Source organism: Stegostoma tigrinum, chromosome 5, assembly GCF_030684315.1.
Source record: "Stegostoma tigrinum isolate sSteTig4 chromosome 5, sSteTig4.hap1, whole genome shotgun sequence".
NCBI classification, from domain to species: domain Eukaryota; kingdom Metazoa; phylum Chordata; class Chondrichthyes; order Orectolobiformes; family Stegostomatidae; genus Stegostoma; species Stegostoma tigrinum.
In genome coordinates this window covers 92,594,960-92,618,400 of record NC_081358.1, presented here as the reverse complement: position 1 = coordinate 92,618,400, position 23,441 = coordinate 92,594,960, and positions in this window count along the sequence as shown.

Genomic DNA, 23,441 nt, shown 5'->3' with positions numbered 1-23,441 from the left:
TGACCCTTGGAAAAGGCATCATATTTCAGTTTGTGAGATCCTATAGCTGGACCTCCAGGTAAGAGTTGGAGACCTGGAGATGGGGATGAGAGGCAGCCCTTCCAAATCTCTCTTCCATTCTTGTGGGTTGCTGAAGCCACAGTAGAATACAGTCATTTGGATCCTTGCCAGAGTCATTTTAACCAGAAATTCTTCCTTTAACCGATGGGGCATCATGTCATCAACCATCAGATTAGTGAAGAAATCCGGTTGTTAATGTTTAAGCGTTGTGACAAAATCCGCTTCTATTGCTTACAGCTAACAGCCTTCTCATGGCGTGCTGTCTGTTTAGAAAATATTTTCTGCCATAGTTCAAGCATGGAAACTGGTCATAGGTCTAAGCAGCATATTGCATATTCACATTGTCACGCCCTTAAAGCAATTCATCAATTTAATTACTTGTTTTAACTTCTTGGATCATAATAATCTTTAACATATGTGAATATCCACATGTAACTTTAACTTTCTTGTCTAATAATGTCCTCTGTTTTTAAAAGCATTTTTCTAATCGACAGTGTGGGCCGATTCAGTCATCCTGTTGGTAGTATCAGTAGAGTCCATTGCATCATTCAGAAAAACAGTTCTTGGTGAAAAGTGGGGAGGACCAACATCATAGCAGTAATATTTTAGGTACAAAGTTCAATCAGAGATTATGGAGTCTTATATCCAAGTGAGCAACAGGCTACCAGGCAGAACTCAGACTTAAATACCAAGGGATAAATGATATGTCATGAGCTGACTAAAAGCTGCAAATGAAATGGAGCCCTATTGTAGCAAATGTGAAATACTTTATAAATTACTAAACTTACTTTGCACAGAGAAAAATTTGAACTTTTGAACACTGAGTTTTAATAAAGAAACCGTCAGCTGTATTTTTTAAAAAAAGTATGTGTGTAACTCAGCCAGCTCACCACCACTTTCTCAAGGGAAATTTCTGGCTGGGTAAAAAATATTGGCCTTGGCAATGATGCCCATGTCTCACGAGAGAAATGAAAAAAAACTGTAAAAAGTCTATAATTGAATCCTGTTCAGCCAGGAAAAGTGGAGCCCAAACTTCCTGAGATGTTGACTGTTCAGAATTAGCAGAGTGGAACGGGGGCAGTAATTTGGGGGTGGAATCAAAATTCCACAAGACACGAAGGTCTGTGCAAGTAACCATCCCTCAACCTTCTCCCTTCCAACCTGACCATCAGGAAAATTAACAGAATAATGAAATGGTGTCATTAATTGTCTGACATTTGATCATTGCTACTCTCCCAGATCCCTTTGCAAACTGTGCTTAAGTAGTAGTTTGAGATCTCTGTTTTAATAACAAAGGTTTGGTTGATGGTCAAATCTTTGGGAACTCCTTGGTGAAATCAGATTTCTTTTCATTAGAATCCTGTAGGATTGGTCTTAATTGGAAGTCACCAGGGTGTAGGACTACAAACTGGGGCTTTGTTATTAATACTTTGAGAAGAAGTGACATGGGCTTCCTTTTGGACGTTTCACTCTAAATGATATACCTGCTTAAAAAAAAAGAGGAGTCACAGAAGGAAAATAGGTCACAAAGGGATATCCAGCATATGTGGCATCAGAAGAGGCAGCTGAGATCACACTACTATAGTGACTGAAACCAGGGCCAGGTATATCCCGTTGACTGTGAGATCGCTGATTGGGGCTGTTAACCTGAGCCAATCAGAGTGAGCTGCTGACTGAAACAGGAGATTCAGAAGGTCTCCTTAGTCTACAGACTGGCTTTGAGCTGGCTGGTCAGAACCCAAGTACTGTACACAAGTAAATAAAGGGTGACTTGGTGATGGGATACCAGCCTCTGTACTGTTATTTCACTACAAGTTGCATTCCTGCTGTCGGTCCTTCCGACAACATTCGCCACAATCGCTGAACGACTGATTTGGGGGTTCCACAAGAGTGAGATGGATGAAGCCGCAACTCATTTCCTCCTGGAATGTATAGATTGAAGGTAAGATTGAAATGCACTCTGTTGGCATCAAATCCAATATATTCTGCAATAATCTGTAATTCGGGAATAGGCAGCATGGCACCTCCACACAGTTGAAATGTAAACCAGCATCCTTCTTCTCAGACTTTTAATATTTGAAGCTGCAGCTGTTTGAGTCAAAGGTTAACATCCATTGAGTCTCCGAAGAGTGCCAGTTCCCTTCACACCCACTGTCATCAGGCTGCCTTGAGTTTTTTTTATCGCACAGTGCAGAGCCCCACTCTAATCTTTCTCCTTTTCCCAGAAGGTCTCTAGACTGGTGAGTGAGTGTAAGCAGATGAATGGCTAAGTCGGTGATGATAAGGTCTACAGATCTGAATGAGCTGCCATTTCTTCCTCCTCTGTTACTGCTGCATTTTGCTGTTTTGCATCTAACCAGAACAAAGGGGGTGGGGTACTAATACAGAAAGGTGAGGCAATAAGTCATCTGTTACAGACAAATAGCTAAGTAAAGGCACTTACATGAAATCTGGTGGTACTTCAACAACAGATTGGAGTAAGACAATAGATCATAATCTCAAACCGATTATGGGCACAGGCCATTACTTCATCATTCAGTGCTTAGGTCAACATTTCAGTATTATTGATGGACAAGGCATCTTCCTCATGAGCTTCAGGACAACACCAGGAGATCTGACTTGATAGCCTGCTCCTCGTTATCATCAAGCAGTTTTTTCCCAAAAGAATGCAATCGGTACAGAAAAACAGTATTAAAGAGACACTTCTTGGAGACTTAAAGGGAATTGTGGAGACTTACAGGGAATAGTTTACATTGTTTGATCAAACGCTCTCCCAATGTAAACAGTGTAATACATTGGGCTGAGGAAAAGGTGTCTGACAGCTGGCGCGCAGCCTCCGCACTGTAGAGGTCAGTATTCCAAAGTATAGCACCACCCTTGTCAGCAGGCTTGATGACAAAGTCAGGGTTGGATCTGAGAGCATGGAGTATGGTCTATTCAGAATTAAATGGGTTGGAGGGGGTGTAGAGAAATTAAGGCGACCATATTTTTTTCCTTTGTTCATTACCAGGATGAGGGCATCGTTGGCCAGGCAGCATTTATTGCCTAGAGGGCAGTTCAGACTCAACCACATTGTGGGTCTTGAGTCACATGTAGACCAGGTAAGGAGGGCAGTTTCTATCCCTGAAGGACATTAGTGAACCAGATGTTTTTTTCCCCCCTGACAATCAGCAATAGATTGATGGTCATCATTAGATTTGCAATTCCAGATATTTCATTGAATTCAAATTCCACCATCTGCTGTGGCAGGATTCAAACCCAGGTCCCCAGATCATTATCTGGGTCTCTGGATTAAGAATCCAGTGATCATACCATTGGGCCACTGTGAAAGCTAGCATCCTCACTGAATCAGATGAGTGCAGGCAGAAGGCCAGTTGGAGGGATCCAGATGGAGGGAGAGTGTTGGGGGTGAGTGAAGTGATCTGTGGGACAACGAGAGAACTCCTGTCCAAAAGAAATTGGCATGTTGGCAAAGATGACAAAATTCTGCAGTCCCTGACTGACTTTCCATGACTTCCCAAAATAATAGCACTGAACCTGACCACGGCCCACTTCCTGGACTGTAGTGATACTGAATCCTTGACCATGACTGCCTCAAATGGCCGAATAACTGAGCCCAGGCCTCTGGACTGACATCAGATCCTACCTTTGACGTAATGTGCCTGAACCCCATGACTTACCAGTGTGTGCTTGATCTGACACTTCTAAACCTGGCGATTTGGTCAAAGCACATGCAATGTATTTGCTGCACAAGGTGTAAGTGAGAGATCGACATAGCACAGTTACATATAGCAACAAGTCCACTCGCTTGACTGATAACTGCTGATTATCGTGAGAAGCTGCCTAACTTTGTGTCTGTGCTAAGCAGTAAGACAAAACAGCAGTACTGTGAGCCTTGAAGGTCTGGTGGAGAGGACAAAGTGAAAAACATCAATGCAGGTATGCTATGTGTATCGAAGTGCAAAGTGATTGGGCACTAACAAAGCAAGCGAGGAGAGCAAAAGTATAGCCTGGCCTAAACCATGAGCTGGGTGCCTGGCCCGGTGAACAAAGTGGCCTGCCAACAGCACTACAATGACAGCTGGCATTGTGTTCCACAGTGCAAAGTCACACGAAACCAGACTATAGTCCAACAGGTTTATTTGAAAGCACAAGCTTTCAGAACACTGCTCCTTCTGTCATGTGACTTCTGACTTTGTCCACTCCAGTCCAACACCAGCACCTCCACATCATAGCTCCAAAGTGCAGAATTGAAGTGCCAACCAAAGATGCAATTAGGTTAGAGATGTGGCATCACTGAATGGCGAGGCTGATATGTGCCAAATGCCAATATCTGATGTCAGGGGGATGTGTGCAACCACTGCTCATGGCAGGTGTGCCAACATGTCAGTGCCAGGGGTCCAAGATGGAGGGCAGGAGGAGAAGCAGTCATTATTCCGGTAATCATTCTGGCTTTCAAGTCAGGAATTATCACCATCTAGCTCCAATTCACTGAGTGAAAGAATGAGTAACTGCATATTAGTGAGGCAAATTTAGACAAAGATGGGAAGCTAATGCAAATAGGTCTCTCCCTGCTCACCAGCAAGAATCTAGTTCTCAGTGTTCAACACCTCTTGGAAACTGGAACATTTTTTCTCTCAATAACAAGGGGCTCCTCACAGTCCTTCCCAATTTTCTGGCCGTAGCCCATATCATTCAGTTGCTGGGAAGATTCTGTCCATTCCTCTAGCATCCACCCTATCAAGTCCCTTTAGGATCTTAATATGCTTCAAAAAGATCATTTCTCATTCTTCTAAACTTCAACTTCAACCTGTCAAATCTTTCCTCACAAATTAATCCCTTCACGTTAGGAATCAGAATTCAGAAATGGAAATGCTATAAATACATCTATAGGCGTGTCCTAATATATTGACACCCTTGTGCAATAGCAAGTCTGCTGCAGCTAGGCCAAACTATCCTGAGAGAGTGAGAGAGAGAGACTGAACCGCAGCATTCTACAGTAGGTCCTCATAGGCTTAGGCAGCCAGAAGTTATTAGTCCTGAGGTTCCACATATGAGGTACAAACTCCACTGGGGCCATTAGATGATTACTTTGTAGACTCAGAAAACCTTTTTTTTTAAAGGAAAATGCAAAGGCTTGATCACTGAGGTGAGAAATGAATGGAAACCATTTATTTTATTCAGTTTTAATTGCCCTCATGCCCTTTTTGGACTTTGGTCCAAAGTGCAGCTTAATAGTAGCTTGTGGCTCTGAATGGTCAAAATATAACTAATGTATAATTTTGCCAAATAGTTTAAATGCTCCTCAATGAAGGGGAAAGAGACTGATAAAGAATATGCCGAAGACTTTTAACCAGAAGCGTCTGTCTAAGTTCGCAGAACAGGGTGCGAGGAGCTCAGTGGAATCGTTGAGCTATAAGCTGCTCTCTGACATCTTTTGCTGGGGGTGCAATAATGTGGCCCTTCTTCCTCTGCAACTTCCTCTCCTTTCCCTGGGTACTTCCAGCCTGATTTGCTCTGTCTTTTCATCTTCCAGGTGCAAGCCTCTCTGTGGTGCAAAGTTGAGATATGTGCAGCAGACCACGACGCTGCATAACACTTTATCTAGGACGTAGGACATACTGCAGGGAGCTCCCTGAGCAATCAAGATATTTCACCCTCTGCTCAAATGGTTAAGTTGTGTCCTGTGTAATGATGCTGGATGTGGCCTCTTTAATTGTACCTATGCCACTGTAGCACAGAGAGGCTGAAAAGGGTTGTCATCAGCCAGGTTCACTGGAAGTATCATTTGTTCCACAGTATTCAAATTTTTAATGCACCTCCTGTGGTGAAAAGAGGGTCATAATTGAGAATGGGCCTGACGACAAGCCATTGGGATGAATTTTAATTTGCCTGCGCTGATGGCACCAGACCTGGGTGAGGCTGCAATTTTCCCACTATCCCACATACAGTGATTTTGAACAGACAACAGATCCTGTCATGAAAACATCTCTGAAACATTAAAGATTAGACAGGGTAGATGCAGAAACAATGTTCATGATGACCAAAAATTGATGCAGATATAGATTAGATTAGATTCCTTACAGTGTGGAACAGGGCCTTCGGCCCAACAAGTGGACACTGCCTTTGAAGCATCTCACCCAGACTCATCCCCCTATAACCCACACACATATAGTTCTTTGGACAAAAAGGGATTAGAAGTTATGGGTACAAAGCAGAAATAAGGCAGAGTTAGATAATCAGCCATGATCGTGTTAAATGATCGAACAGGCTCAAAATGCTGAATGACCTCTCCTGCTCTTATATTCTATATTTCATTGAAACAATAGCAGCTTCCCAGCTGTAGGTTGCCATTTGGAAAGCACTACTCAGAAAAAAAACAGTCCTCAGCCACAATCATGGAAATGCTTATTACTGCAGAATCTTCCCTTCTGACATCCACAGATACTAACACTAATATTTACCTAACTTATGAATAGCATCCAGGAATTAAAACACCATTGTATCTTACACCCTACACAAGCAACTCTTACCTGTTTCTGGTGATGAGGGTGACATCTAATTGTACTTTATGGCTTCCTATTTGCAAACCAATTTTCATTGGTCCTCTCATTTGGGTCTCATCGCAAGTATTTGTGGGTTCCTGCCTCACTTTTATTGCACATTTGGGAGGCAAAAACAAGAATTCACCTGCTGGCAGCTTCCCAATTACGTTGCACTGATCTCCACAATATAATAACTTTTGTCAATTGTTATCTGTACTTTGATAAAGTCACGGCCTTTCTTTGGTGAGCATTAGTTATTCTTATTCTGATGTCCTAGCAGTTGCATACAGTACACAAGGGAAGCCGGAACTGCCAAGAAACCATAAACTCTCTCCCGGTGATAATGGGAACTGCAGATGCTGGAGATTCCAAGATAATAAAATGTGAGGATGGATGAACACAGCAGGCCAAGCAGCATCTCAGGAGCACAAAAGCTGACGTTTCGGGCCTAGACCCTTCATCAGAGAGGATGCTCTCTGATGAAGGGTCTAGGCCCGAAACGTCAGCTTTTGTGCTCCTGAGATGCTGCTTGGCCTGCTGTGTTCATCCAACTCTCTCCCGGTGGTTGCTTTAGTTCAATGGTGAGCCTGCTTTATGTTTCTTTGAACTGCAGACTGTAAAATGTTACTGATGCAAACTGAAGGATACTGTTTGATTGGGCCTTACTCACAATTGAGTGAAAAGCTTAATGTTTCAAATTGACACTAAAATTACGTTACATTGCAGCCTTAAAGTTATATTCCAATTCTGTTTTCAGCAGATAACCAATGAAAAAGACTCTTCAATCCAATCATCTGAGACTAAAATAATTTGCGGTGTCTTAACAAATTCATTGACTTTTTCTGAATGCATCTATGTCTTTTTGCCTTCACTAAAGAACTTTTCTTTTCTGACATCTATCCTAAATTGACTCTTCAGTCAATTTAGTTTGCGCTCTATTGTCCTACTGTTTTGTCTTAACTTTAAGTAGTACTTTGAATTTACGTTACCTAACAATTTGGATCATGTAATCATGCCTTTTGATCTCATTTTCATGTTTGAAGAATGCACTGCGTAATTTTCCATTATTTTTAAAATGATACACCACCTAGAAAATACAATCGCCTGCAAATGACACCTGCTGATTGAGAGGGTGGAATAGAATCAGCAGCGATGCATTTATCAAATGATCCGTTAGACTTATCCAAAACAGAATTGAACTAAACTGAATAGGAAAGTCACATTAATATCCTGTAATGTGAGATTAAATTTTTGCCCAAGTTTTATACTGTCAGTTGGCATCAAGCAATCATTAATAGAAAGTGAGATGGAAGTAATAGAAATTAAAGATGGAAGATCAGCTTCTCAAGGGAAGCAGGGACGGGCAATAAATCCAAGCATTTAAATGCCCAGTATTTTTTTTAATGGCCTTATAACCCTAAAATCAGCTGTAATCCATTCACCCCATCAAGTCTAATCCACCATCCAATGACATCATGGCTGATCTGATATTCCTCAACTCCAGTTACTAGCCCTTTTCCTGACAATCCTTGATTCTTTTACAGATTAAAAATCTATCTATCTCAGCCATGAATATACCTAACAACCCAGCCCTGGCAGCTCTCTGTTGCAATAATTCTATAGATTCACTACCAAATGATGCTTAGTCATAACGGCCTTCAACCAATCCACATGATCCAGGATTACATAAGAAGGACATTACTTGAACCAGTGACTGGAATGAAGTAGGAATGATATAGTTAATGATTCACATTTCCAATATCCCACCACTTGACAGTTAGAGCATGATTTCCACCACTAAGATCTATCATATGGGGTATACTTCTGTCAGGATCTCCACACTATGGCTCAGACCACTTCAACAATGGACTACTTTGGATCAGAGAGTTAGAGAAACTTTTCAAGATCAAATAAGAACCCGTTAGTTGCTACAGGTTTTTATTTTAAGTGAATGTTTTAGACAGACACAAACCTTCAGCATTATTTTTTGTTGGCTATTATGAAGGAAGAGGTCCTTCTCCTCTACCAATAATATGAGGGATTTGACACCACTATTCTGGGGTCCATTACTGCCCTGGAACTGACACAGTAAGCAGCAGCTGCAATGTGGTCTCCTCGTCTTCACCAAAATTTACATGGAACATGGGATGAATGGCAACTTTCCCAGCAGGACTGAACAAAAGAACTTCACTTTGGATTGGAAACTAATTGGGTTCATCTCTTTTCCTGCTGCAATTCACCGAGGTCAACAGAAGGAAAGACAATTGAATGGAAAGATATAGAAGTATTCAATTATCCCTGGGGATATTTTTCTTTGTAGCAATGATATTCTCAAAGTGGGAAAATGTTAACTTTCGTAAGTGGCATTTGATGGAAAACTAACAGAGAACCTTTAAAAGGTTAAAGGAAAAATAGAACAAGTGGGCAATGCAACAAACACCTAGTCATGGGGATGTATATAAACAGTGAAAACAACTGTGGTTTAAGTAGAAAGGGCAGATGTTACATTTCAGGTTTTGTGCAAATGGCTTAACTCGGTTTAATTAATTCCACAAGGAATGGAATTCTACATCACTTCACCAGGACTGCTGGACAATTTAATACTTTAAAGTAACAGCACTTTGTCAGAATGGGAAAATACATTCAAGTCTGATAATGGGAATAACTTCTATAGAATGGTGTAAAGGGTGACATTTCATAAATTGCATAAAATGACAAAGTTCTTACCCAGGGACTGCAAATTTCTCAAGTATGATATTCTACTGGGGAAAATATGATTGCTGAAACTCGTTTTTATTCATTAATTAAATGACTGTTTATTCCCAAAGAGTCCCCAAGCTTGTGTCTTTAACAGTCATTACTGCACCACACAAGCATGCTGCTCAGAGCCTCTGAAACCTTGTGTTTCCTAATGATGCCAAAAAAGCATCAACAATTAAATTTGTCTTGAAAATAATATTTTCTAAGTTGTTTCGTAACATGTTTAACAAAAAAATCTATTAGAATGTATAAATAGGTATGAGCATACTGGATCAATGGAATTTTGTTTTAGGATTTCCTCTTTGCCCAATAAAAGTGGGTGCCTGATGCATTAATATTAATTTTTAAGAGGTAGAACTCACTTGCTTCAATCTGTTATTTTATTCAGTGGGACTCCTGGGAGTACGGATAAAGATCCAACAGGAAAACACCTGCAGTAATTTTGCTGCACCACTTGTTAATTTGTGAACAATGTATTTAATAAGCTGAAATGTGAAAACATTGAGTTTGTTTCTGTGTAGTGCCTACATATGGATCTGGCTCTTTGAATTTTATTGGTTTAGCTAACTGAGGCGAGAAACAAAGCACACAAGAGTATCAAGCATATTTGCTCAGCTCCGTAAATACTGACCAGTATTTTTAAATTAAAATATCCCTGCAGTCTCTGTTTAAGTTGTTATGTGAATAGTCTTTTCACCATCCACTCAATGAGTCTTACCATCATCGTATTTGCATCTGAGGAACAAATTTTGAAAATGATTAAACTGAGGAGCAAAGTGCAGCACATCCTTTGAACAACTTCAAATATTGCAATAGAAATTGTTTACTGTGTAATCCCGCAAAAGCACAGTTCAGTTGTTTCTCAAAGATTCAGTCATCTTAAAATCTTAGATGTAATAATAAATCTGTGCAAAACTTTGGTTAGGCCACATTTAGATGACTCTAGTTTTGGATGTTCCATCAAAGAAAGGTCATCAGAGCTAAAGAAGTATGTTCTAACAACAGGAAACAACAGTTTTTGAGATACTGGAACTATCTCATTGGAAGTCAGAAGACTTAGAGAAGATTTGAAGAAGATATTTTAATTATGATAAATTTTGATAGCGTGAATACAAAGAGACTAGATTTCCATAGGTGCTGACTGTAGGTAGTTTCCTACAGAATACGTCTATGGGTTTTTAGTTTAAGTAAGGAAATGAGTTTATTTAAGAGGCTGATCAGCAATAATGTCAGGCAACCAAACAAGGCTCAGATAGATTTGTGATAGCAAGGAGAAAGGGGTAAAGTGTGACACAATGGCATGAACTTAGCGCTGTAGGTATACAGAGCTGATTTCAAGAGCGCAGAGATTGCCTCTAACCTTAAAAAATGTACAACAAAACCTATATGTGGCCAACTGCCAGTTAATACATAGCCCACACACACACTGCACCAGTACCGTCATAAAATGACAAATTGAGCCCTATGTACACCACAGGGCTTTGATTTGCAGACTGACCAGGCCTGCTACCTGGTGTAGGCAGCATTCAACCAGCCAGCATCCAATCAAGGGAAAGTTGCTGAATCCCAGCAACTGTAAGTCAATTCCCAACATATTTACGTGCCACTCTAATTCCATCTCAAATATACTCTCGTTTTCTCTGAACGTGATATTAGTGATGAAGGCATATTGATCTTTAATGATCATAAACTAAGGTTATGTGAAATGTTGCTGCTATATGGTTGTAGCAGCAAAGGATATTTTGCCACAGGAAATAATTGATGTGGAAACTATTGAGGTATTTCTTTATTGTACATTGGAGGGAAAATCCTGACATACCATTCTCCTCATTCACTTACTTCAAAGGCAGAGCAAATCCTACACATTCTGTATTGGGCAATTACTCTAGTCAGAACTAAGAAATTACAAACCTACTGTTTGCTGCAACACAACAAGGAGGTTTTTATGCTGAAATTGCACACTCTATAAACCTCAAACAAACCTGAACCAGCTTATGAGCTGTCCTGTCACCAACATTACACGATAAACTTCTTAAAGGTGCACTGTCCCAACATGACAAACATCAAGTATAATTCATAACTCTGCCCAACATTCAGTGCAACTTTGGACTATCTAAAGCTGACATGACTGATACGTCCTGAAACTTTGTTTTTGGCTAAGTATCAGTAATGTTGAGCTTTTTGGGAGGTTTTTCACATCGATGTTTAGTGAATTTTATCACCATATTTAAACAAATCTACACCACCCCTATCACAATGCTGTCATCCGATTCTATCATCATGTTATCATTCATCAATCCTGGAACAACTCACCACCTCCTGAATATCCTGGAATTGATTGGCATTCTCTGCTCATCCTATGCCGGCACCATATTTAAAAGTTGATTGTACACCCAGACAAGCACTGTTGGTCCACAGCTGACTTGCATGGTTCCTGACTTTTGGCCTGGACATGGACAGAAGGAGACTTTGGTGCAGGATACTGTCTTCACTCAAGACCAGCAGAGGAACCTGCGACACCAGACCGTGTGGACTTTGGTTGTGGTTACTGCCCAGGTGAGTGCAGACTGTCTGGAGGAATGCACCGTAAGGTGAAGGTCAAGGATCTTCTCCACTCCACCAATGTAGGTGCTACCATCTTCTCTCTGATACCTCACACTTACTCTGTCTCTGCTACCGTATCCACCTTTCACCAAAGCTCATGTCCTATCACTCTCACTATCACTTGCAACATCACCCACACATGCAGTCACTTACCCCAACCCATAACACTACTAACCCTGCTCAGTACACCTCCCTTCTGGAGCAAAAATAACAGCTGTGCCGTGCACTTTCATCTCCCATTCCTCTCTCTCATTCCAGGAGGGAAACTTCCCAAAAGAAAAAAAAACAAAGATTCCTGGAATAGCCAACATATGGTTTCTCAATCTTTATGCAGAGAGTATCTTGAATTGGGCTACCCTGAGGATCTGAGTGATTGTGCCTAAGCCCCTGGACTGGTAGCGAAGATTGTCCTTGACTTATTGTGCAGGCACCACCTGAGTAAAGACTATCTCCTCTGACTTGACTGTTGTCTCAACCTCCAAATGGCCAACATTCTAGGGAGTACAAAGAAAATGCTACAAAGACACCAACGTTTTCCTCGAAGTGCAGATCCTTATCTGGTGTGTCCCATGTGTGACAATGTGAGCTCGCAGCAACGTGATTGATCCTTAACTGCCCTTTTAAATGGTCTAGCAAATCAGCCAAGGGCAATTAGGGATGGGCAACAAATGCTGGCTCAGACACTGATGGATGGATGAATAAATAAAAATAAAATCCTTCCAATCACTCAAGGATCAATTACACATCTCTTCGTTTTCTGCCAGCCAGTCAATCTTCAAACCTTGCTTTTATGTTACCCCCTGCATGATGAGATCCGTTACAGAATGAACTTCATGCAATAACACATTGCTGTTAATGTGGCATCTTGTCAAATGCCTTCCCAAAATCCAAGTATAGTGTGTCTACAGGTACATTGTATCCAGAGCTTGTTAGTGCTTGAAAGAACTCCAATAAACTGGTTAAACGTGATTGTCCTTTGACAGAATCATGTTAACTCATTCTGATTACCATAAGCATTTCTAAGTGCGCAGTGATAAGTTCCTTAATGGTTGATCCTAATACCTACACTATGGGACATGTTAAGCTAACTGGCCTATAGATTCTTGCATTCTATCCCTTTTCCACCTTGACTCAAAAGATCATACTTGCTCATTTCCAGTCCGATAGAACCTTTCTTGAATATGGGTAATTTTAGAAAATTAACACCAACGCATCTATCACCTCATTATCAAGCTCCTTTAAAACACCAGAATGAAATCCATCCTAACCCACCAAAGCTCCATCAGTTTGTTAAGTATGATGTCCCTTCCATCTCCTGATTTACACATATTACTGAAATGTTTTGGATCCTCTATACTGAAGACAGATCAGGGGTTGGGTAACCGAGCTGGATGGCTGGTTGGTTTGCAATGCAAAGTGATGTCAACAGTGTGGATTCAATCCCTGCACTGGCAGAGGTTATCATGAAGGACTCTCAATCCCAACCTCTCCCCTTACCAGAGGCGTAGTGATGCACATGTTATACCATGACCAGTTATCTCACCCTCTCTTTCTAATGACAGAGCTGCCGTATGATCTGTTAAGACTGTAGTGACTTTACCTTTACTTTACTAAAAACAAATGCAAATATTTGTTCATTTCATTCACTATTTCCTTATTATCTGCTATTAGTACCCATTCTCATTCTTGAGAGGGCCAATACTCACTTTATTTACACTTTTCCTTTTTAAGTATCCATAGAACTTTGTACTATCCATTCTTACATTCCAAGCTAACTTCCTCTCATACTTCCATTTCTTTTTCCTGAATAACCTTCTAAAAACTCCCTGTTAGGTAAGATCAAGTAAAAGTTTCTAATGTTAAACACATGGACAAAACTCTGGACTTTCAAATCTTTTAAAGAAAAGGGACAGCTGAACTGAATCTGGGGCAAATACACAACACAGTCAGCAAGCCTAAGAATGAAGATTGCTGTCTTGGGCTACTGTTCAGCCTGGAATCCCAATTTACACCTCTGGTCTAAAAGAATATTTGACCAAAACCAACAGACCCTAGCCCGAGACAACTTTTACATCTTGGGTTACACAGCGCAACTATATGGGCCCTTCGGTGATACTGGGCATTCAACCTCAATCAAAATTCATTCACAAATACTCTAACTATCAGAAAGTCAATTAACTTCAGAAGGGAACACCAAGATATAACTGCCAGCCCCAATCTTACTTGAGGAGCCTTTGTAACAAGCTTCTGCATGAACAGCTTCCACACAGGATTCCACCCATAACAAGCAACTTCAGATTGAAGATCCACCAAGGCCAAACCAAGAACAGCAAGCCCAAACCTAGGGCCGCATTGTAACAAAAGATGCCAGAGAGGGGGTAGCCAACTGAGCAATCTGAACAAGAGCTTCCAAAAATGGGCCTTTCCGAACCGAGATCATCGATAGTAAGAACCTCAATGACCAACTGAATCATCTGAACCAGACACCAACCATCGCAATCAACCATCAAATCCACTGAAGTCCAAATCCTCAGTCACAATGTGAGGTGAAAATCCGCTCACAAAACATACCAAAGTGAAGAAAATCGGGTACTCACCAAATAAGTCCAAATGCGCCTTACAAAGGGATTACCCCAAACTTAAAAACCTATACAGTCTAAAGTCTTCATCCATGGCTCCAGGCACGGCAGGCACATGGCAAAACTGCGTTCTGATTGGTCAGCATAAACTCCCAAGACCTCAAACATAGCTCATAGGCAGGGGAAGATGGGTGGTGAGAGTGTATTGGGACCCCAAGGGTAGAAATTCTGATTAAACAGCCTGAAACTAAACACTGTGTAGAGCTGGATGAACACAGCAGGCCAAGCAGTATCAAAGACAGGAGCAGGAAAGCTGACATGTCGAGTCTGGACCCTTCTTCAGAAATGGGGGAGGGGAAAGGGATTCTGAAATAAATACAGAGAGAGGGGGAGGTGGATGGAATATGGGTAAAGGAGCAGATAGGCGGAGAGGAGACGGACAGGTCAAGGAGACGGGATGGAGCCAGTAAAGATGAGTGTAGATAGGGAGTTAGGGTTGGTAAGTCCAGAGACTTTCTCCCACCTATCCACTCCTCCCACCTCAACCCCCACCCCCACCACCCACCTGCCAGCCTCATCCCCGTCTCTTTGACCTGTCCATCTTGCCTGGACTGACCAACTCCCACCCTAACTCCCTACCTACACTCATTTTGCATTATCTATTTTCTTACGTTATAATTACCTTTTGTATTTTAAATAACATGATTCTTTTGCCCTGAAACATCTGTCTACTGCCTCTTCATTTCACATCCCCTAAATAAGTCCAGCACCCAGAACCAGAAATCTGGGAGCGATTCAAACCACTTAAAGATCAGGAAATAACTGCTTGTATATCAGGAAACTACAGTCACTCTTTACTTTCTGGGGCCTACCATGGAGTCATACGACATAGCAACAGGCCCTTCAGTCCACCATTTCTATACCAACTAACAAATATCAAACTATACTAATCCCATTGCCTGCAATTTATTCACTGCCTACTATGGCCTGGCATTTTACATACTCATCCGCATGCTTCTTAAATGTTGCAAAGGGATACTTGCCTCTCTTACCGTCTCAGGATGCACCTTCCACATTTCTACCAACCTCTAGGCGAAAACATTGTTTCTCAGACCTCCTCTAAACCATTTGCACCTCATTTGCCCTCTGGTCTTAGATATGTCTGCCGTAGGAAAGAGATTCTCCTAATCAACCCTAAAAAACACTCTCAGCCTCCTCTGCTCCAAGGAAAACAAAGCCAGCCTATCAAGTCCCTCCTCTTAACTGAAACTGTGACTATCCTCTGCATCCTCTCTAATGCAATCATTTCCATCCAATACTGTGATGATGAGAACTGCACATAGAAATCCATCTGTGGCCTAAGCCCTGTTTTATAAAGTTGTAAAACACTTCTTATTCCCATATTCTATACCAGCTAATGAAGACAAGCATCCCATGCGCATTCTTCACCAACCTGTTCATCTATGCTGACACCTTCAGGGATCTATTGACTTCTACACCAAGGTCCCTTTGTTCCTTGGTACTACCATTCATATATTCTTCCCGTATTTGAACTCCCAAAATGCATCATCTCGCATTTCTCAAGATTAAATTCCATCTGCCATTGCTCTGCCCAATTGAACAACTGATCAATATCAGATGATAGCCTGAGACCATCCTCCTCATTATCAGCACCTTCAATTCTCATATCATCTGTAAACTTACTAATTAAATATCTACATTCACATCCAATTCTTTAATGTACATACAAACAGCAAGGGATGCAGCACCAATCCTTGCCGACTACTTGCAAACCAATTTTGGATCCAGTTTGCCAACTTATCTTGGATGCCATCAGCTCTTATTTTTGGGCCTGTCTTCGAAGTGGGACTTCTTTGAAGCCTTTCTGAAGTCTACGTAAACCACATCAACTGTATGTCTTCATCAATATATTTTTAGTATATATCAATACATACTTACTTTTCCAAAAAACTCAATTAAATTAGTCAGACAGGATCTCCCTCTAACAAATTAATGCAGACTATCTTTGATCAATCTCTGCCTTTACAAGTGTTGATTAATCCTGTCCTTCAGAATTTTTTCCAATAATTTCCCTATCATTGATATCAGACTAACTGGTCTGTACCTACCATGCCCATCCCAGCTTCCCCTCTTGAACAAAGAAACCACATTAGCTTTTATCCAGTCATCTCCACAGATGATGTCATCTGGCATTTCACTTGTGGACAGCAGAATATTAAATTTGTCCGCCAGGCCCTCAGCAATTTCCTCCCTTGCCTCCCATAGCAACTTGGGATACATCTCATCAGGCCCTGGGGATTTATGCATCTGTTTGCCTGCTAAAACATCTGATACCTCCTCCTCATTAATCTTAATGTGTTTTACAATCTCACCATCCCTACTGATAGCCCCTGCTACAATATCTTTCTCCTCAGTACAGATGAGAAGTATTTAAGGTCTCACTCACGTCCACTGACTCGAAGCTCCATCATCTGATCAACCATTCATTTTTCTGTAGTCCTATTTTTTTCCTTAAGTTCGAAGCTTTTTCAGATCCTTTAGTTAACCATAAATAGTGGGTCATAGTTTTAAAATTTGTCTTTAGTATGCGAATATAGTTATTCTAAGTATTCTGTAATACAACTTTAAATACCAGCCGTTGGTTCTCTATTGATCTAACTCGTAGCCTGCAGGTTCTTTTCAATTAGCTGAGCTTTCATGCCCCACACAGTTGGCCTTATTTATGTTGAAGATATGAGTCCAACTTCTCCCTTTCAAACTGGATGTGGAATACGAGTATATTGTGTTTGCTGCTATCTGGGGTTTTCTTCACTGTATGATTATTACTTAATTCCATTACATCACACAATACCATATCTTGTGTTGCCTGCTTCCTGGTTGATTCCAAAATGTCCTACCTTAAGGAAACTCCTTCAAAAGCATTCTATGAGCCACTTACCAAGGCTACTTTTGCCTATCTGACTTTCCATGGATTAAAGTTGCCCATGGTCATTGCTGTCTTTTTGGCATAATCATCCAATATTTCTTCTTGTATACTTTGTCCCACATTATGGTTGCTGGTAGGGATCCTGTAGACCTCTCCCACTGGTGACTTACTTACTCCAATATTCCTCATCTCCACCTAAAACAATTCCACATCCTGATCTTCTGAACCATGATCACCTGCAGCTATTGCACCCATGCTATTCTTGATGCACAGTGCTACTCCTTCACATTTACCCAACTTAACATTTCTCCCAAATGCCATAGACACGTCAATATTCAGGACCCAATCCTTAATCTGTGATGGCTCAGCTTGTACTTACTTACTTCAATGTTATCAATGTCAAATTCAAGCTAATTTCGCCATCAATGCATTTACTTTGTTATGAATGATTCACACATTCAAATACAGATCTTTAGTTTTGTCTTTTTGTTACCTTTGCAACATCTAGTCTTGATTGTTGCTATATTCCACTAAGGATACCAGGAAAAATGCTCATGATCCTGAGTCGACATCATCCTCGGATTGAGGGCCAGCCAATTACAACAAGCCAATGACAGTTGAAGCCAAGATCATTGCATCTCTCATGGGAAAAATGCATACGTTTCTGAATGAAAGAATGATACAGGATTGTAAGAGAGAGAGGTAAGTTTTGGATTGAATTCCAAAAGGTTTCGACCACATTATAGTCGCAAGCACACTTCAAAAGTACGCCATTGCCTGTTAAGTGCTTTGGGGTATCTGAGGACATGAAAGACATTATGTAAAATGCAGTTCTATTAGACCATTTCAACTGTTATGAGTGTGTGTATGCAATCATTGTCAAAGTTAATATGCATATCCAATTGAATAGTATTACCTTTCATTCTGCCTTTGCACCATAAGTTATGGCATTATGACAGAAACATAACTGACAGGGCTGATATTACACTAACATTTGGGACTTCAATGTTGCAGCCATTTCGGAGACATGGATAGGGCAGGGACACGAATGGTTGTTGCAGGTTCCAGGATTTAGATGTTTCAGTAAGAACAGAGAAGATGGTAAAAGAGGGGGAGGTGTGGCCTTGTTGGTCAAGGACAGTATTACAGTTGCAGAAAGGATGTTTGGGGACTTGTCAACTGAGGTAGTATGGGCTGAGGTTAGAAACAGGAAAGGAGACATCACCCTGTTGGGAGTTTTCTATAGGCCTCCGAATAGTTCCAGAGATGTAGAGGAAAGGACAGCAAAGATGATTCTCGATAGGAGTGAGAGAGACAGGGTAGTTGTCATGGGGAACTTCAACTTTCCAAATATTGACTGGGAACACTATAGTTCGAGTACTATGGATGGGTCAGTTTTTGTCCAGTGTGTGCAGGAGGGCTTCCTGACACAGTATGTAGATAGGCCAACAAGGGGCGAAGCCACATTAGCTTTGGCTCTGGGTAAGGAGCCTGGCCAGGTGTTAGATTTGGAAGTAGGTGAGCACTTTGGTGATAGCGATCACAATTCTGTTATGTTTACTTTAGTGATGGAAAGGGATAGGTGTATACCACTGGGCAAGAGTTATAGCTGGGGGAAAGGCAATTACGATGACATTAGGCAAGATTTAGGGAGCATAGGATGGGGAAGGAAACTGCAGGGGATGGGCACATTAGAAATGTGGAGCTTATTCAAGGAAAAGCTCCTGTGTGTCCTAGATAAGCATGTACGTGTCAGGCAGCAAGGAAGCTGTAGAGCTCAGGAGCCGTGGTTTACGAAGGAGATGGAATCTCTGGTCAAGAGGCTTATGTTAGGATGAGATGTGAAGGCACTTGAGGGCTACGAGGTAGCCAGGAAAGACTTAAAGAGAGAGCCAGGAGGAGACATGAGAAGTTGTTGGCGGATAGGATCAGGGTAAACCCTAAGGCTTTCTATAGGTATTTAAGGAATAAAAGAATGACGAAAGTAAGATTACGCCCAATCAAGGATAGTAGTGGTAAGTTGTGTGTGGAGTCAGATGAGATAGGGAAAGCGCTAAATGAATATTTTTTGACAGTATTCACTCTAGAAAACGACAATGTTATCGAGGAGAATACTGAGATACAGGCTACTAGACTAGGTGGGATTGAGGTTCACAAGGAAGAGGTATTAGAAATCCTTCAGAGGGTGAAGATAGATAAGTCCTCTAGGCCGGATGGGATTTATCCTCAGATCCTCTGGGAAGCCAGGGAGGAGATGGCCAAGCCTTTGGCATTGATCTTTAACTCATCATTGTCTACAGGGATAGTGCCACATGACTGGAGGATAGCAAATGTGGTTCCCTGTTCAAGATGGGGAGTAGAGACAACCCTGGTAATTATAGACCAGTGAGCCTTACCTCAGTTGTTGGTAAAGTGTTGGAAAAGGTTATAAGGGATAGGATTTATAATCATCTAGAAAAGAATAAATTGATTTGGGATAGTCAGCACGGTTTTGTGAAGGGAAGGTCGTGCCTCACAAACCTTATTGAGTTCTTTGAGAAGGTGACTAAACAGGTAGATGAGAGTAAACCAGTTGATGTGGTGTATATGGATTTCAGCAAGGCGTTCGATAAAGTTCCCCACAATAGGCTATTGTACAAAATGCGGAGGAATGGGATTGTGGGAGATATAGCAGTTTGGATGAGAAATTGGCTTGCTGAAAGAAGACAGAGCGTGGTAGTTGATGGGAAATGTTCAATCTGGAGACCAGTTACTAGTGGTGTACTGCAAGGGTCGGTGTTGGATCCACTGCTGTTTGTCATTTTTATAAATGACCTGGATGAGGGTGTAGAAGGATGGGTTAGTAAATTTGCAGATGACACTAAGGTCGGTGGAGTTGTGGATAGTGATGAAGGATGCTGTAGGTTGCAGAGAGACATAGATAAGCTGAAGAGCTGGGCTGAGAGGTGGCAAATGGAGATTAATGCGGACAAGTGTGAGGTGATGCACTTTGGTAGGAGTAACCAGAATGCAAAGTACTGGGCTAATGGTAAGATTCTTAGCAGTGTAGATGAGCAGAGAGATCTCGGTGTCCATGTACACAGATCCTTGAAAGTTGCCACCTAGGTTGACAGGGCTGTTAAGAAGACATACAGTGTTTTAGCTTTTATTAATAGAGGGATCGAGTTCCGGAACCAAGAGGTTATGCTGCAGCTGTACAAAACTCTGGTGCGGCCGCACTTGGAGTATTGCGTACAGTTCTGGTCACCACATTATAAGAAGGATGTGGAAGCTTTGGAAAGGGTACAGAGGAGATTTACTAGGATGTTGCCTGGTCTGGAGGGAAGGTCTTACGAGGAAAGGCTGAGGGACTTGAGGCTGTTTTCATTAGAGAGAAGAAGGTTGAGAGGTGACTTAATTGAAACATTTAAAATAATCAGAGGGTTAGGTAGGGTGAATAGGTAGAGCCTTTTTCCTGGGATGGTGACGGCAAGCACGAGGGGGCATAGCTTTAAATTGAGGGGTGAAAGATATAGGACAGATGTCAGAGGTAGTTTCTTTACTCAGACAGTAGTAAGGGAATGGAATGCTTTGCCTGCAGCGGTAGTAGATTCGCCAACTTTAGGTACATTTAAGTCGTCATTGGATAAGCATATGGACGTGCATGGAACAGTGTAGGTTAGATGGGCTTGAGATCGGTATGACAGGTCAGCACAACATCAAGAGCCGAAGGGCCTGTCCTGTGTTGTAATGCTCCATGTTCTATATGGTGCTTGTGATGTATGCAATACTTTCCAATCACATCAGACAAGATTTTTTTAAATGAGCTATTCTATGTATTTGTATTAGTTTCCACATGCTGTATTTATTTGGCTCAATTCTCTTCTTCACCTTTAAACTAACTCCAGCTGTGACCAAATATGATCTATCTATATTGAGTGGGAATGGAAAGACTGATTGAATTTAGTGTGTGAATTCTGTAATTATTCCTTTAACAAGCTCCACTTAAATATAATAACCCACAAGCGTGTAATTTTCATCAATGAACACAAATGAGGTATTGATAGTCTATTATTCTCACCAGAATTTCCTCTCCATTAAACCTCTTTTTACCGATGGCTAAAAGTGTTTGACAACTGGATTTCTACTCATTAATGTGGCAAAGATCTAATGAGTTTAACATGCTTGAATCACTCTACACAGGTATTTATTTTACTTTCCAAGATGATGCGCTGTAATTTCTAATTAAAATGACAACGAGGCTAGTGGCGTATGTAGTTATTTATGTACAAAAGCTACCTTAACTTCAGGTGAAGAGGGATGCAAGGCAGCTTCATAAAAATAGCATGTTCTGTCTAGCTCATTGAACGGCATGATGTTGCTACATTTGCTAATAGATATAAACTCTACTCAGCAGCATCATGTAGCAGCATCATGCCATTCAATCCATTTCAATGATGAGCCAGACAACATGTAATTGATCATTTTTGCTGGCAATGAAATTTCACTGTTAAAGTTGTCCAACATTATTCCTTCAGTTTAATTGTTGTTGGAGATCATAAAAATGAAAACAGTGATTTTTTTTGATCTTTTCTTCTTTCTTCTCACCTAAAATCAATTTTTCTCTCCTTCACTTTCTTTTTCTTTCTGCACCCAATCTGCGATGGAATTTATATGCTTTTGCTGACACTTTTTGTTCTCATTCTTCACACTGTTAACATCACATTCCCTAAGTGCAATTGATTAAGGATAAACACAGTTTGCTGCACTGTTCACTAAGATTTAAATTCTCACAGGCTCACATAGATGTCTAGACTTTGTTCCATCTCTGAATTTCAACAGCTTGCCATGCAACCAAATTAGAAATCCTTAGTATGCAAGGATATGTCAAACAAAGAGTGGAAGCAGTTCAAGCTTAAAACAAAACAAAATTCATTAAATATATATATATTTTTTAATAAATAACTATTTATGTGCATAGAAATAACAGACAGATGGATGTATATTGTGTCCCTGTTTGACTGGCACAATAAATTGGATTCCCTTAGGGGTCTCTGCTGGGCTCTCAAATTTTTATAACTACAATGTTACAATAAGTATATATTAGATGAGGGAAACAAAGGCATGGGATCTAAATTCACAGAGACGCCGAGATGGGTAGAAAAGTATGTTGTGAAGACGACACAAGAAAGTTGGAAATAGATATAAATGAGAAAGTGGGCAAAACTCTGACAGATGGAGTATAATGTGGGAAAATGTGAAGTCACACACTCCAAGCAGAGAACAACTATGGAATAGTTGCTACAGAGATAGTGGATGCATAGGTAGCAATATTCCAAGCATCTGTAGAGTTTGGAAAAGTACTGAAGGATTAGAAACTGCCAATGTAACACTTCGATTCAAAAAGGGAACGAGACAAAAACCAGGCACGTTAGCTTGACAATCACATTAGCAAAATGTTATAATCTCCTATAACGGGCACAATGGCAGAATATTTAGAAACATAATATAATCAAGCAGTGTAAATGTACTATAGTCAAGGATGACACAAAAATAGGTGGCAAGGTAAGTGATGAAGATGATTCAAAGAGTCTGCAGAGGGATACAGACAGGTTAAATCAGTTGGAAAAATTTGGCAGTTGGACGACTATGTGGGAAAGTGTGAAGTTATGCACTTTGGCAGGAAGAATAGAGGAGCTGAATATTATTTAAACAGAGAAAGCTGCAGCATGGAGAGTTTTAGTGATCCTCGTGCATAAATCACAATAATCTAGCATATAAGTTCAGGAGGTAATAGGGAAGACAAATAGGATGTACTCCTTAATTTAAGGGAGGTGGCTGTCAAAGGGTATTATTACTGGAATGTTAATCCACAGACCCAGGTAAAGCTGTAGGGACCTGGGTCTATATCTGACTAGATGGTAGGATTTGAAATCCAATAAAAATCTAGAATTAAAAGGCTAATTT